We start from the raw sequence: 11,873 nt of genomic DNA on the forward strand, positions 1-11,873 counted from the left end.
GACTTGGTTCACTAAGGTATTTCCTAGGCATTGAAGTGGCTCGTTCTCCAACAGGAATTCATCTATGCCAGCGAAAATACACTCTAGATATCTTGGCTGATACTGGTAATCTTGCTTCCAAACCACTCAAAATCCCCATGATCAGAACCCTAAACTATCTAAGACATCTAGAACCCCTTGTCTGATCCCACCCCTTACCGCCAGCTAATTGGTCGACTACTTATCTTACTCTCACCAGACCCGACATAACTATCCCATTCAAGTCTGGAGTCAATACATGGATTGCCCTACCATTACTCATCTTGCTGCAGCTCATAAAGTGCTACGTTATCTCAAGAATGCTCTTGGCCAAGGCATCCTCTGTCTGCTGCTCTTCATTACAGCTCATTGATACTCTGATCGGACTGGCATCTTGCCCTAATACTCGCAAGTCTTTAACTGGCTTTTGTGTCTTCTTGGGACACTCTCTCATTTCTTGGAGATCCAAGAAACAACGTGGGTATCGGTCTTCTCTGAGGCCAAATATCGGCCATGGCTTCTATCTACTGAACTCACTTGCTAGGCAATTGTTAACTGATCTTGCCATCCTCTCCCGATCAGCTGAGCTATTTTGTGACAATCAAGCCGCCTTGCATATCGCATCTAATTCGATGTTTCATGAAAGGATAAAACACATTGAAGTGGATTGTAATCTTATAGGTATAAGATACAAGAAGGCACACTTCGGACTGCTCATGTTACTACACAGCTGCAGCTTGCTGATATTTTACCAAGTCCTTGCCCTCTCATTTACTCACTCACATTTGTCCAAGATGGAAGTAGCTAATATCTACTCTCCATCTTGCCGTGGGGTATTAGAGTAGTCCACATCAGTTCATCTCATGCAAATGCGCAGCTCCTGGCATCCTCAAAGACGTTGATATCTAGCCATTCTATACAGATGGACACACCTCATATGATAATTGTTCAGAAAATTACCAAATGGTCTTATTCATAGTTGAGGTGCCCTTGTACCATTATGTAATTTACAGTTTGTTACGTTGTTATGCTAGTATAGCATTCTTTGGTTGTTACACTTTGTTTTGTTGTATAAAGCGGGCATCATGTATGTTTCATTTAATTCATACAATCAATGCAATAGCATTTTCGGCAACACTGCTCGTCCCTTTGTTATTCTTCCTGTACTCTTACACCTGCGATTCTGGTGACTCACCCTAGTTGGGTGGAATCAGCCAGAATCAAACCCGCCTTCTAACCACAATCTTCTCGCACAAAATAAAACACATCTCAATCCACCACAAAACCCTCCTTCCACCACAGGCACGAGGGAAGAAAGTCAATCGAATGGAGAGGCATAATGACAGAAATGTCGCATAACCGCGGGGACCAAAGATTTCATAGGGAGGAAAACATAGCTACAATGAAGACCCTAGGACTAACACAACGCACAGCTAGGCTGGACAAGAGCTCTTGGCAATCGCGCACTGTCACACACACAAGCGCGCTCGTACACGTAGATCCGCATGGCAGAGGCAAGCACTTATAAGAAGTGCCCAGACAACAACATGCACAAGTAGCAACGAAGTAGGGTCGCCGAGCAACAGCAGCGAAGAAGCTGAGCATGTGACAATGGTTGCACTGATGAACAGAGCCAAATCGAGTGCCTTTTTTTGGCCAAATCACCTAAGCCAAGTACAATTCCGATCGATTGGTGGGTGGGTGTAGGATTTTGGGGCGGTGGGATGTGAAAGATATTGAAAGGGTTTAAATTACAATTTTTGTTTTGTTTTGTTTTTTCAAAGTTCATATGTAGGGGACATAATGACTGTCGTTTGAATTTACTATTATGTTGTTTTTCAGTTAAACTTGATGGACGGATTTTAACATGGGTGGGAAAGTGTCGATTTGAAACTTAACGGGTAGGAAAATGTTGTTCTTCCTAAGTTTGGGGGCCATGTTGCCCTATGTGAAGATTATAATAGTCGTCTTAGGTAGATTTTATTTGGAAAGAAAAGAATTGGTATATGAACAAAAGAAAAGGACAATTAACAAATTAGTTGTTTATATTATCAATAATACTAGATGTACAAATAAATTATACAAAGATTTGTGTACAAACTGATATGGCACAACTGAATGGAAGAATAAATAAAAAAGTTAAATTATTATATTCACTCTTCCATTATTTTGTCCCCATCAATTTGACAAATCTTTGTAAGATTTATTTTGTACATGTAACATTACCTCTATATATAAGGTCTAAATAGAACATGACACAAGAAGTTAAAGAAACGAGAACAATTCGGATTTCAGATAACAATGACCCAATAAGAATATGAAAGATGATAGGTGTAAATATAAAATCCACGAAAGTTGCATAAGCTTGAAAAACATGCAATGAAATCCAGTTGTAAAAGAGTAAAGTTACAAATTAAAAAGGTCAAAATCTTAAAGAGTGACACAACAAGTTTGTCGAACTACCACTATATATATCTAATTTGATTTCTCATCCCTTTGACCCTTTCTCTTTATTTTGTGCAATCAGTTATGTAACTGATTTTGTTTAATTGCTCAAATTTCATCAATTGCATAAGAATGATTCAGTATTTAAGAAGTAAAAAAATGTATAATTTGCATAAAATTTGGAACTTATATTAAACACCCAGATTCATCCCCTCTTGGGTAAACCTAGCTCAAGATATAATTGATACATAAAAATATATGTATAAAACCATAAAGGTCATTTTTGTGCAGGTATTACAACTCCCAATTGTTTTTCAAACACATTTCAATGACTCGGTGATTGTTAATGAATGAGACAAGATTAGACAGTTAGTGCAATGAAGATCCATTTTGACATTCTTTTATCACCTCACCCAACTTACAAAAGACGCATATAGTTTATCCAACAACATCCAGTTCTTTTCACTGGAAGTTCCAGTAATAGCATACAAAAAGATCATGGGCATCATTTCACCCACTTAACACAACCCCATCCCTATCTCGTTCAAGCATTACTGCTCTTGTTTTACTCACCTTGCTACGATTATATGGTTGTAGGGACATGCTGGGTACAAAGATTGCCGCTCTCTATGGGTTAAACTAGAATGGGATCAAGTATAATGAATAGAGCTGGGTGTAGGTCTAACTACCGATGAAGCCCAGCCGTTGAAGCACACCCGCTAATGAGTCATACATATTGCTAGAATCAAACCAGTCTCCCTAGCAACCAGTTCTTTGTCTTTTAAACACCTTCAACTCCTCTTTGAACTTTATCTGCCCACCGCATCTGCACAAGTTAGGATATAAAAGTTAACATCTTTATGTAGTGTGGTAGGAAAATGTACTATTTGAAGTCAAAACTGTTTGAGAAAAGAAAATTTCGAAAATAAAATACGATCAAGACAATTAGAGACATTAATAAGTAAGAAAAACCAAGAAATATCTTGAGCCTCAATCTGTCAACTCCTATCCTAAACTCATATTTGGCAACTGGTAGACTATGTACATGTGACTGTGCTTTTGTGAGACATGTCTAAGCGTTGTTTGCCAGACAGAACAAACCACTAAGATCATAAATTTTTTTTATCACGCTGTTCCATCCACCCTCTTAATCCTAATGGATTAAGAACAAAATGAAATGGTATCCAGCTTGAAAATAAAAGGACAACATAAAAATTAAAGATCTCAATATAATCCATTAACTCATCAAAAGCATCCTTCGCCATTTGTGAAGCAGCAATATCATAATCTACAGCAACAAATTAGAACTTCAAAAAAACAAAGAGAAATCAATTATGATTCCTATGTTGGACATCTAAAATCTTGTCAATGCTACGATCTTCATTATACTATACTGACAATAAAAAGACAAAACTAATTTAGTAGATCACATGAATAAGTAATCATGTCAAAGTTACCATTCTGTCTAAGTCCTGCGGTGATAAGATGACATTGCTTGTTGAAATTTTGCCGCCTTTCCTGAGAAAGCTTCAATCCAAATTGTTCACTCATATTTGCCATCATTTCTGGGCTCATATCTTATCATGATGCGAACATCTGCCAATTTGCAATTAACCAAACATTCAGGAATGAAAAAAAGGTCATGCATATTTTAAAAGCTGAAGACAGACTTTCTAAAGGAGAAGATGTAATTCCATGCATCTTCATAGCAACTGAAGATATATTAACTTGTTTTCTACTATGTAAACAATAGACTTGCACAGCCACATCATTCTAAAAATTGGATGTACACCTCAGGCTGTTTTAAAGAGAATTGCTGTAAGTTTTCAGAGCCAAGGCACAAGTATCGAATCTAATCATCTCAAAGCTATAAAAATAGAGAAAACTACCTACATCCTACACTGCAGGGATGAAATGTTTTCATTGTCATCAGATTTGAACCAACCCTTATTAACAACATGAAAGGAGAAGTCAAACATACCTCCTCATAGCTGGATCATTCATTTGGCTTTTCATCTGTTGTAAATCACTGCTTGAGGGTTGGAAGTTTGACTGAAGACCACTTCTTGAATTTGGAAAAAACTACGAGAAAACTAGTGTCACCTACAACATTATTCCCACTGATACAGAACTTTCCTCGGATTCTGATGATTTGACCCAGTACCTAAACTGACTCCATTTGCTGACATTGGACCTGTGTCTCTAGTTTTTAAAGAGGATGCCATTCAACATTTTCTGGAGCTCTTCGGTGGTATCCACCCATCATATCAGAAGCAGTTTTAAGCATATCAGGTGTAATATTTTGAGCATTGACCCAGGCGTTCATATACTCCCAGTAGTAAAGACCTTCCCCCAACTGAACCATTTTTGAAGTTCTTCAGGTGACATCTTGCTAATCATATTTGATGCAGCCTTAAACATGTCGGGAGATATCTCTCCAGCTTTCCACTACTAGCAGCCAGGGTTTCGGGATTGGCATTAGAAATGAATCTTGAATGATCTATGAATCACACCAAAAAAAAAAAAAAAAAAAAAAAAAAAAAAGGATAAAATAATAAATAAATAATAATCACGGATAAACAAAACAACTCAGCTCAATGGAAATTGTTTGTAAGCATGGTCATGATGGAACAAACAAAAAAGGAACTCCCCTAACATAAGACTACTTTCAGCCTTAAATAAAGGGGTAGCAGTAGGTTTATAGACTGAACACATTGTTTTTGATCCTCAAATCAACCTAATCACTGAGTTCCTATATTAATAATGTTACCTGATAGATTCAGTGTTCCATTGTGATTTATTTGTGTTTGCCTGTTAGTTGGAGGTGTAATCATTTGATTACTGACCATCACAAGAAATCATCAAGAGGACCATGAGATATCTAAATGAAGTTACTATCCCATGGCTTAAGTATGTTTTCTGTACAGTCTTCTAACTAATCATACTTGGCATTTCCTTGGCCTCCTTTTCCTTGCGCAAACCCAAACACTACATAAGTTAAAGTCCCTGACTGTAACTTCCCACTTTCTGGACATCATAAATGTTCTAAGATATCCAAAAAGTAAAAATGAAATAGCTCAATAAGTAATAATAGTTAGTCCAATCCCATAATGTAAACTACAACTAATAGTTTCTCCAAACTGCAAATTCTCATGAACAAATATTTGGGTTTTTGGTTCCTCTCATCCACAATGGCTTTTCTGTAGTGTTTATCTTTCACTGCACTAATTCTAGATTCAGATTTATTACTACTTTTCCTTTTCCTTGACTCAACACGTTAACTTAATCTGAGATTTTAGTCATTCTCAAAACTTTCCTTTTTCATTACTCTCGCCTTTTATCTCTAGTGTATATGTCTTCCACAAGTTAAATTTAAAATATGTTGAGCATTATGGCTCTCCATTCCTCACACTCCAATCTCATAGAACATCTTTTCTCATTTACAAATGATCAAAGCTCCATGAATTCTATACTTGAACATTATCTTCCTTGTAACAAACCTGATAGCCTCTGGTCATCCTTCAAACCCTGAAAAGAATCTGGATTGGTGTTCAAGCCCCCACATTAGCCCACTTTTACTCTGCGAAAAGTCGGTTCTTTCCTGTGGTTGTGTTACTGCATATCCTCCAGACAACTTTCATGGTTTCCGGAAGACCCTGCCCCAACTTCTTCAGTTATTCTTCAATACTAACCCTATCCAACAAGATCAGAACAAAAGTCTCTCAAAATTTGAATAACACAATTATGCAGTTAACCGGAAGAACACTGAGAAATACAATAAACGTTGATTATTCTTAAAAGAGAACATACCTCCTGGTGCATGAAACCACTTCTTTAGCCAGTCTTTCCTAGCATCTCTGCATCAACAATGGATATCATATCTCAAAATGTAGAAATAAAAAACAAAACTAACTTCGCACTAAAAATAATCTGAAAAGAAAATGTTAAAAAGGACAGCAAACCTAATTCTTATGCAGAAGGGAATGTCAGATTGCAAAAGGTCAAAGATACTCAAAGAGTAAAATGAAAAAGTCCATAAAGTACAAGACGTCTAGCTTTAAATAGCCATATACCCAAAAGATTGAAAAATAAAAGAAAATCCAGAGGATGATTGGAAATTTAAATAAATGCAATGGCTAGCCCAAGATGGCTCACATCATAGATAAGTTATGGCATTCACAAAAGCATCCCATGTTTTTTGAAATCAATAAATTCATACCTCAAGACATCTGTAATAATTTCATCATTGGGGAAATTTCATGTGCATGCTCAAATCAGAGACAGCATCCTATATAATACCGAGAACTTCATAAGAAATAGGACATATGTATAAAGTAAATCTTGCATTAGCACAACTTGGCAATCAGTGAACAACATTCACTTTTCTATCTAAGAACTCACTCCCAATCGCCCAGTTCTTTATATCTTGACCCCTTCGATAAAGAGCTTTGACATTCTTTGGATCATATGCCAACACCTGAAATAAGGCCAATATTTAACTTTATCTGCTCTCCATTTGCAGTTGGTGTATGTTTGCTTCTAAAAATTAACATCTTAATATATATATTGTTTATTTTATTGCTGCTAAATTCAATTTGTTTCTTGCAAGTTTCTTACAGTGAAAAGCTAGATTGGGCATCTGGACTGATATATTTTATAATACAGGACAACAAACAAGAGATAGAAATGGCTTATTTATACCTCAGAGCCTTCTTTTACACTCATCATACTGCCTTGTTTTCAGGTAACACAGACATCAAGTAAGAGAGCACGCCAATAAAAGTGTTCTTCCTTTAGTAGGAATTCCTTCAAATTTTTCTTCGCCTATATGTGTTCAAAATGGAGGAAATTAGAAAAAACATAAACCAAAACATGAGTCACCAACAAAAAAAAATAATAATAAAATAAAATAATATCAAATTCAGCCTTACAAGCAAATATTTCTCTGTGCAGCTTGAACTGTCCTTGGCTGTGAAGCTCATTCCCCGCCAAATTCCAGTGGTAATTGAACCATTACTGAATGGGAATATAAAACAGCAAGAGTTGGGGAATCAACTCAATTTTATTAATCAAATTTGAGTACCCCAACTGCCAAATGCACAACACACATGCGGACAAATACCAAGAAAAATTGAAAAAAGAAATCAACAAAATAGAAGATCAATCACAGATTCAAACTCTTAAGTAATCAACTTTGCGTGGTCCCAAGTGCGTTAACCACACACATATATGAGAATCAATGACCCCATTGTTTTACATAAATTATGACACATCTTCTGGGAAATTAATCAACGAACTTTAAATACAGTGCATTAATTAGGCATCTAGATATGATCTCAAAAATCAAGTGTGAATTAATTGTTTTATGGATCCAGAATTGTGTCCAACTTCTACAAGAACAAGGGTGCCATCAATCTTCACCTTATACACATACGGGAACGCTAAACCTTCTGCAGCAGGAGGCATTTAGTGTACCTCAAGCATTATAGACAAAAGGACCTCATAAATCCTCCAGTAATACAAGTTGCCTGAATGTTATCATTTTGTTTCTCATTTAAAGCATTGTTTCAAATAATTTTCTATCACCACCTTAGTTTTTCGTAGTTAATGATGGAACTTGGATGAGTCATTGCTTTCCAGTAATCATGGAAAAAAAAATATAGCAAAACCCTGTAAGCGCATTTTTTTTTTTTTTTTTTTTTTTTGCATCACTGTCAAATTGATTTCACTGGTTAAGTTACATGACAATAGACCCAAATACAACGCTCACCTAAATAACACAAATACTCATATATTCAACTTATTTTCATCAAAAAAGTTTAATCAAATGAGAAATCATTTATATCCTTCATGAATTAATGCTCAAACTACTGGAGAGGTTTTTTTGTTTCTTCAAAGTACCTCGTCTCTCAGAATGCATACAAATACATGGTCATGGTGGCAATACCAATCAAAGTTTCCACTTGGGCACGAGTAGGGCAAACCAGTTAAACTAGATGAGGCAGAAAGAGATCTTCTTTCCTATCAACATTACTTTTTTGTTAGGGTTTTATCCATATAGATATGGCTTTGAACAAGCCCAAATTCTCAAAGGAAAAGCTGAAAGAACTAAAATAGTGAAACTTGGAATACTTTAGTTAACACAGTTTTAATTCAAGAACTTGACTATAAAATAGGAAACGATGGCTTGAGTACAGAAACCAGACAAAAGACCAACAGGCCACTGAACCTATATAAAGTAAACTGGAAAGACTCAGGAAATGGATTGCAACTGATTCCATATCTGAAATATTACAACTATAAATAAAATAAAAGTTACCTGTGTCTTCAACATCTGTGCAGCATTAATTCATAAGTCACTTGAGCATCACACGAGTACGCATAGAGGCAATCCTTCAGGAGTGGCATTAGCCAATTTTTCACCAATCTCAGCCACTCCTCTGGACGGGTATGATTTAACTGTTGAGCAGCACTTTAAGTCTTCAGGCCTATGTTCTCACACTTTCAGTAGCCATTTTCATAATCAGATTAGCCATCATCTGTAATGCCAGCAGCACATCAAAGTCAGAAGCTGGAAGATTGACCATACACAAAGCCATGGAAGAGCTCATTGGACATTAAACACCATGCCGCAATTATATATTCTTGACACACTCAACCTTCAATAAAAATTGTTTCAATAATATGCACACCTCGAGCTTACAAGGCATTGAGTTCATCCCATTGCTTTTGGTGATTTAGATATAATAGAAACTATAAACCACTCAAAACAAAATTAATTATAACATTTAAAATTTGAACTATTTTTGCTAGAGGACCTGACTTTGAGTCAAACAATCTTCAAATTTCTAATTGTTTCTGTTCAATTAAAAAATGGTTTATCAAAACACTCAATTGGAAAAAAGTTTATGAACTTGCTTCAAAATTGAATTAAATCTAAAATTTTTTTTTTTTTTAATTATCAACCATTTTTTTCGGTTAACAAAGCCTAGAATTAATTATAATAATTTCAAAGTTATGATTTTTTTTTCAACTTAGGACTTCACACAACGTAGCAGCTATGACATTCACCAAATTTCATATTCTATAGTGATTAGTTATCACAGCAAGAAATGAACGCAGATTCCCCATCCACACAGCGTGGCTAGAAGGTTTTAACAAGGGCATATTTAGTATGGATATTCTGGATAATATATCAATTGTTTTTGAAATCAATGTTCAACTAACCTAAATTATTTTAAACATCAACTCTACATTTCTATAAACGTCCACACACGACAATACTTCATATAGAAGTTTGATACAATTGTATTAAACTACATTAGTGCTTTCTTTCATGGTAAGGCAATTTGATGTTAAACTCCTCCCTACCCTTTGTACAGCTAAATAATTAAAAAAAATGGCAACACAAATCAGACATGCTCCTATTTTACTTTTAAATAGCAATGATCCCAAGCACAAAACTTCCCTGTTTTCACTTATCTCAAATTTGAAACTCGGAAATCCATCAAGGCTTGTAAATGTTTTAAACTAGAGTTCTATATTTAAATCAAATTTGCTAAACGGTTGTGATATGGTGAAATTGAGACGACAAATTCCACGTATCCACAGCAACTAGTTCCCCATTGAAGTTTAGTTGAATATGTACATTGAATGTTACTTCCTTACGAAATCAACTATTTCCCTAAGCCAGGTGTGCCTTAATATAACGTTTGTTTAACAGGAACGTTGTTAATCATTAGCGAAAAAATAATATAATCAGATTCGATTTCAAATTATCAAACAAAATTTCAAGAGAATCCTCACTAAATCCATAATTCGCATCACAAATTTATTCATTACCCGACGTTTAATCTTGATAATTCATATTTTAAACAAGATTTTACTAAGAAATGAATCAATTAAAAATCGCATCACAAGATCAATCAAAATTGGGCAAATCTGAAGATAAGGTGAACAACGATTAATTACCTGTTGTTGGATCCTGGCGACTCAGCGGGTGCCATGCGACTCATCTGCTCCTGAGCGAGTCGCATCAATTCCGGATCCATCATCCGTTAACATTTTCTGATTATTCGTTTTCAGATCAACACCAACAATGTGTTTTCTTTTATAGTGGTAATTGAGACTGTTTTGGCTGTTTGGTTGGTTATCAATTAATAAATAATTGTATTTGGAGGAGTCGCCCACCAGAGCTGACGGTGATGGGTTCGGTTGAAGAAAGGATCAAACAGAAGGGGAATTGACGATGCGTACTTAATTACTATTATGCTTCAGTTTGGATTTATTATGTTTGTTTTGTAAACGTGTTTTTTTGACAGTGTGCAGTGGCTTGTGTGTTGATTCAAGTCAAATATTAGTTTGTTTAAAAAGGGTTATCAGCCTCATGACAGAGGTTGTTGAGTAGGTTTCATGTGTGAAGACATAATAGCCACCTATTAAAACCAATTAACATACGTTAGTGCGAATTTATGATCACACCCCCTCCTTTTATCCTACATAATTATAATTACACATCTTTTAATATATCTAAAATGATAGTAAAAATAAAACACTAAAACAATAAATAAAAATAATTTATGGTAATCTTTTGTTATTTTTTACACATTATCAGAATTATAACACCTTGATGTTGGAGAAGGTCTAGAATAAGAATAATGTGTGAAAAAGAAATATAAATGAGAAATGTATGCAACAGAGAAATGGGAAGATGTGTTTCCCAAGAGAACAATGTAAAGACAAGAGAAAATACTAAACAACAGATTCTTTCACATGCCTTCTCCAACAAAGAGAGAAGAGTCTTTATTTATAGAAAATACAAGAATCTCATTTAATATACTTACATGGCTTGACATAATTGATTTTTTAGTTTTTTGTTTTTCACACTTTATTGACTTTTTTTTTTCACACGGATATGATTGCACTTGAGTTGGCAAACTGCCATTTTGTCCGCGTCCTATTTTACAGATAACATAAAGACATAAATTTTATTTTAAGACACGTAGACTTTAACATTAAACAAGTTTGTAACGTGTCACGAGTCTCATCTTGGATTGAGCACGCCCATTGCTTAAATCCATAATAGGAATTGGTCGAGAAGATGAATTTGGATGAATATCTGGAGAAATGTCTAGAATTGAGCTGGCTGCCCTACAGAGGTACTTCGTGCATGTATGTATGTGTTGTCTTTTGGATTTATAAAGATAGTAATCCGAGACTGTTGAAACCTCTTCTTCCTACACGGTATTTGGCTCAGAATCTGGGTACCACCATTTTGGACGTCTGAAGTGTCATTTATTGAGTAGTAAGGAACTCATACATGTTGTGTTGGCCTGGAGTATTTTCTCAGTGTACACTGGAGAAGTGTTCCCATAGCGCATCATCATGAAAAATGGCCATATCTCTTTGGA

General features: G+C 35.4%; 1 pseudogene; it reads right to left on the reverse strand.

Annotated features, from left to right (window-relative positions):
• Nucleotides 1-3,144: 3,144 nt before the first annotated feature.
• On the reverse strand, nucleotides 3,145-10,517 carry LOC116117985 (annotated as a pseudogene).
• Between the last annotated feature and the right edge of the window lie 1,356 nt (nucleotides 10,518-11,873).

Source organism: Pistacia vera, unplaced genomic scaffold (assembly GCF_008641045.1).
Source record: "Pistacia vera cultivar Batoury unplaced genomic scaffold, PisVer_v2 Contig829, whole genome shotgun sequence".
Taxonomy (NCBI): Eukaryota; Viridiplantae; Streptophyta; class Magnoliopsida; order Sapindales; family Anacardiaceae; genus Pistacia; species Pistacia vera.